The sequence below is a fragment of the Perissodus microlepis genome, chromosome 5 (genome assembly GCF_051167445.1).
Source record: "Perissodus microlepis isolate ML-2025 ecotype Zambia chromosome 5, ASM5116744v1, whole genome shotgun sequence".
Lineage (NCBI taxonomy): Eukaryota > Metazoa > Chordata > Actinopteri > Cichliformes > Cichlidae > Perissodus > Perissodus microlepis.
This window is the reverse complement of record NC_140465.1, coordinates 8,108,015-8,113,875: the sequence shown is the minus strand read 5'-3', so window position 1 is coordinate 8,113,875 and position 5,861 is coordinate 8,108,015. Positions and strand designations below refer to the sequence as shown.

General features: G+C 40.9%; 1 long non-coding RNA gene across 1 annotated transcript; it reads right to left on the bottom strand.

The window, feature by feature from the left end:
- Window positions 1–1,409: 1,409 nt before the first annotated feature.
- LOC146386497 (uncharacterized) lies at window positions 1,410–5,076 on the bottom strand. The gene is made up of 3 exons (XR_014800227.1): window positions 4,914–5,076; window positions 3,475–3,590; window positions 1,410–2,477 (listed from the first exon to the last, which is right to left on the bottom strand). It is a non-coding gene; the product is annotated as an uncharacterized LOC146386497 (long non-coding RNA).
- Between the last annotated feature and the right edge of the window lie 785 nt (window positions 5,077–5,861).

The following is a 5,861-nucleotide window of genomic DNA, read 5'->3' as shown; positions in this document are numbered from 1 at the left end:
CCGAGAAGATTAAGTTCTTGATGGAGGAAAATGAGCGAAAGAGCGCTGAACTAAAAAAATTGTCATACCAGCTTCAAGAAAAGGAAGCTGTTATTGAGGAGAAACAACAAGATCTCCATGACATGGACAAGAAGAACCAGGAGCTCCAAGGAAAGCTTGATGAAGCTCTGCAACAAAATAAAAAACTTGTCCAAGAGAAGAAACAAGACGGCATGAAGAAGAGAGGGCTGCACAGCAATCTCCAAGAAATGGAGCTAATGTACAGTGTAGACAAAAAAAAGCTTGATCGCACACTGCAAGAAAATGAAAAGCTTCTCCAAGAGAAAAGGCAACAGGAGTTAAAACAAAAACAAATGCATTCCAATCTTCAGCGCATCGAGCAACACAATGAAAGCTTGCAAGGAAAGCTTCATGAAGCTCTGCGACAAAATAGAAAACTCCTCCAAGAGAAGAAAGAAGACAGCATGAAGAAGAGAGGGCTGCACTCCAATCTCCGAGACATGGAGCTAATGTACAGTGTAGACAAAAAAAGGCTTGACCGCACAGAGCAAGCAAACGAGAAGCTTCTCCAAGAGAAAAGTGAACAAGAAATCAAACAAAAACAAATGGATTCCAAACTTCACAGCATCAAGCAACAAAATGAAAGCTTGCAAGGAAAGCTTGATGAAGCTCTGCGGCAAAAGAAAGAAATCCTTCAAGAGAAAGAGCAGCTGGAAAGAAAGCAGAGAGAAGAAAAACTTCTTCTCCAGGAGTTTGAGAAGAAAAACCAAAATTTGCAAGAACTTTACAACAAAATGAAGTTCAAAGCATCTGAGCTGGAAGGAGAAAATGAAAAACTGCAAAAACAGGAGGCAACATCTAAAGTGCTGAAAGAAAGGTTGGAAGAAAAAGAAGCCGAAATAGAAGAAGTGGAGAAAAAATGCAACAAGCTGCAGAAGGAAAACACCGAAACAATCGAGGAGCTGAAAATCCTCATCCTCGAGAAAAAGGTGCTTGTGGAAAAGCAGCTGGAGAAAAAGAAAAAACGCTTCTGCTTCTTCTGGAGGAAGAACACTCCTTCTTTCACTACTGCCAATGTCACCTCTTCTTCCCCCACCTCTGTTCCAGCTTAATTCCCCCCCTCCCTTTAACTACTAACACCTCTCCCATCTCCCCCATCTCCCTCCCCTCTTTTCACAGTCACCCCCCAACCAGTCCCGACAGTTGACTGCCCCCTCTAGAGCCTGGTTCTGTCATAGGTTTCTTCCTTTAAAGGGAGTTTTTCCTATCCACTGTCGCCTAGTGCTTGCTCAGAGGGGATTGTTGGGGTTTTCTCTCCTCTCTCCCTTTACTTTACGCTCTTCTTTACACCCCCCCCCCACCTTTTCTTTTTTCTTAATAATTGAACAATAAAAACAGTTGGCCGCTAATTAAATGTGTCAAATCAATGTCTTTATTCGAGAATACAAGAAATGGGTAATAGCTGCATGTGTGTTTGTGTGTGTGCATAATATGCATACTTTACGTGTTGGATCCAAATCCCACAAGGAATTAAATAAAACAAGAAGACAAACAAAAACAAATATTTCTCTCCCTTCCCAGGTCAGGAATCAGGATGAGGAAGAAATGAGGTCAGATCAGTGCAGGTTTTTGCACTACTGACATAAAGTTTCTGCTGATTAAAAAAAGTATGTCGATATTTCTGAAATACATTTGCAAACAAATAACTTTGACAACTTGTGTTTTTTCATAAAAGAAAAAAGAAAAATCAGAGAGCAGAGCTGGTAAAACAGCTTAGCTCCGCAGGTTACAGGAGATCAGATGCCAAATACTTTTCATGACAGTCTTCGTTATTGCATAAATCTCCCCTTTTATCATTGATCAGTAAATCACTGCATATAAATTCATCTAACCGTTATAATTTCATGAGTAAAGATTCTCAGATGACTGAATGGCGGTTTTAGTAAATGTTGAACTTTATTGTGATTTCTATTTTTAGAATCAATAGCACACATTTTGATTTAGTTTTGCAAGCTGCTGATTTCACACAGATCCACTGCCCAAACGTGCCTTTGAGTTTTTCATCATTTAACAAGAATAGGCTCAGGCAATCATTGTGGAATTAGGCTTTGGGAAGGTCTGGGGACAGGTATGATGGTGGTGGTTTTAAAGCACTGTGGCACAACAGCTTGACTCAGGGAGATGTTAAAGATGCCCGCTAGGACATCAGTCAGCTGGTCAGCACGGGCTCCGAGCACGCGTCCAGGTATATTGTCTGGTCCAGCAGCTTTGTGTGGGATGACTTTAGTGAGAGTCCTTCTCACACTGGCCGTGGACAGGGACAGCACTTGGTTGTCTGGCAAGGGGGTGGCCCTCTATAGTCCGTCTTGCGTCCCATTTAAACAAGTGCGTGTTCACACTGCCCCTGGATGTCCTGGCCTCTGAGGTTAAGGTGTACGGCTCCTGGTTGTCAACTGACCAATTTATCATGGCAAAGTCTGTGGTGGACAAAAGACAAGAGGCTGATTATAAAAATGATCCATGCACGCCTTATGACCTACAGCATGTACAGTTAACACAGCTAAATGGCTGTGAAATTGTAAAATTACTTTTGAAATAAAGCTATTCAAAGTCAATTAACTGTGACTATAATAATAGCAATGTTAGCCAGCAAACAAAACGTTAGCACTAATTAAAATAAGCTGCTAGGTGATGTTACTGTTTCAAGTTCTCTCATTGTTTGACATGTAGGGCAGATATTTTGGTGACACTGAGATTAGCCAGACACTAAACAGCAGTGTAATATCAACGCTAGATTGGATGTTTTCTAATCCGATAAAATGACATTATTCCTGTTTATAGAAGATGTTTGTCGTCTGTTTGTTTGACTGACAGGAACAGGAAATAGTGGTTGGAAATTACTGTTGGTGTTACATGAGGGTAAAGAAGGGCTTTAAGCACCTGGGTAAAAACTGGACCCATGATGAAACACTACAACAAGTACAACATATTCTTCAGTTTTAATATGTGACCATACTGTGCAGACTGCTGATGAGTTACACGGTTACATTTCATTAATCATTGTTAAACTAAAGTGGTAAGCAGTTACTTTATCCTTTCACTTAAAATTTCCAGGAAAAACACTACCTTGGCTACTTTTGTGCTTACATTTGATCTATGCTGGGTCACTACTTTTGCACTATAATGCTGCTGCTGACACCTTGGTTCACACTGACAATTAGAAAAAAGCTGATAGGAAAAGAAGGATGGAAAATGCCTGGAATTTAGTTACACTTGCAAATACTGCTGCCTCCAAACTGCAAGCATCAATAAAATGTTACAGTATTGTTTTCTATATCTGTGCATATATCCTTATTGGTAGTTTTCTCGAAATAGAAGATCTTCATTTTAAAAAAAAAATCTCTGATAACATTGCTGAAGCTAGCGCCCACCCCTACTGCGCGTACTGCAAATATAAACCTGATATGTACTTACATCATGAAGCAGTTGATGTCTGGTTTCCGACAAATACAGTAAAGAGGTGCGTTCTCCCCCTCCATACCAGTGTTCTCAGGCACTGGTACATGGTCAGTGTCAGACACTTCACTGTCCTACAACATACCACATAGGACCACATTAGAAATGACATGTATGTAGACATGCTAATTATACCTGGCTAAATGGATGCAGTAACAAAATGTTACTTAACTACTCTAGTTATTAGTTTCCAGTTGTGTGCAGTTGCTCCAGTCTTACTGACAGTATACTGTTTCAAACACCAGTGCCAACATTTTATTTTTTAAATCTTAGTATGATTCTGCACCAAGACTTGTGGCCTGTTGCTCGGTAACTTATTGTCTGACTACATTAACTACAGTTCATAAACATCATTCATTTTCTCCTACTTATTTTATTCAGGTTGTATTCCAGCTGTCATAGGGCAAAAGTACACCCTGGACAGGTCGCCTGTCTGTTGGAGGGTTATTAGAGAGACTCGGACAACCACTCACACCAACAGCCAACTAAGCTAACCCCGCGCATGTCTTTGGAGTTCAACACCAGTCTGGCCGAATCACAGATAAGCAGGGTGTCTGTGCTGCAGAGCACAGCTGTGTCAGAGACTCTCGACATCAATGTAGCGTTAAGGATGCGGAGCGATGGGTGCACTAACACAATGTAAATATTAAAGTTCTCGCCATTGTCAATATGCTGTTGCGCTCTTGTTCGTATTATTGCAACCATATCTCTAGTCTAGCTTACCCTAAAAGTTTGGAGAGAATTGGTCTGTTAAGAAACGCGATCGATTGTTTGGGACTGCTCTAGCCATCACGTCGCATAAACAACTCTACTTCCGGTGGGAAAACTAATTAAGGGTAAAGTCGCACTAATAACACCTACCACTCACGTTCATAAGCATACGCTATGATCACTTCCACGCAGTAACGTTGTAATAAATATAATCCCGGTAAAGTCAATTAGCGAACACTACTGGCATGTAATGCCAATGGCGACCATTTCACAAACTGTAGAAAATGCTCAAAATGTTGTCGGCACCAAAAGTGAAGGGCTGACAGTTGTGTTTATATACGAACCGTAAGCGCTAATGTTGGTTAGCATCAGCTAAAGCGAGGAAGTTTGACACTTGCAGAGGCAGTGAACGCAGAGAGAGCTTAAAAACGCATTGTGGGTTTTTTTTTTGTTTAGTCTTTGCTTCGTTGCTTTGATTTGGGATTTCTTTTGCATTAAGACGTTGCGCACAAAATTACAGATATAACGGTGACTTAGCTGCTCGTTGGATAAACCCATGGACCTTAGAAAAGATCAACGCTACTCGGATGTAAGCACCCGTGTATAACACAATAGGCAAAATTACGCTTGCTAACCTTTCCACATCACAGGCTTCACATTAAATAAACATTTTTTCAAATACTCACCATGATCCGAGACCGTTTAAATATTTTGTTACTCTGAAAATATGGCAGTATGAAGCTAAACCTTTAGCTTGACGGCTAAAGCAATGCTAAGATTTACACGAAAACGATCAGCGAACATCGTTAAAGTACTATTGGTCTACATTCTTCTTCTATGGTAGCAGCCTGGGCAGAGTAACAGCCAACTCTACACTGCGCCATCTGTTGGCACCAATTACAGTAGAAAACATTATTACGACAGCACGTTTTTTGGGGAAAATAACAGAGATTGAAACTTTATTGATAATTTGTCCAAGTTGAAAAATGCCCTCCTCCAAAAATATCACGTGACAACCTCATTGCCTTACAGAATTACGACGTCACACACATGTAGAATCTTACCACCATTCTGATCCTTTGATCCTTTGATCCTTAAAACGCATAAATAGCGGTGAAGAGCAACGACTTTTAGTCCGTTTCTCGCAGCGTTGATGTGTGCAGCATTGAACCGTTCGCCAGAAAAGCCTTTTGAAATATTTGGATCCTTTGCAATTGTAACTGTATCCACACCCAACATGTCTCAAACAAATCCAAAGGGACAAGAAGTTGACCCCTACGCTCTTCCCTGGGATGAGCCACTAGACTCTTCCCTTTCCTCTCTTCCTTGGTGTGACCAAGTGGAACTAGAGGAAAAGCGTTTGGAAGAAATGGAGGATGAAGCGCTCAGAAACACCGAGAAGATTAAGTTCTTGATGGAGGAAAATGAGCGAAAGAGCGCTGAACTAAAAAAATTGTCATACCAGCTTCAAGAAAAGGAAGCTGTTATTGAGGAGAAACAACAAGATCTCCATGACATGGACAAGAAGAACCAGGAGCTCCAAGGAAAGCTTGATGAAGCTCTGCAACAAAATAAAAAACTTGTCCAAGAGAAGAAACAAGACGGCATGAAGAAGAGAGGGCTGCACAGCAATC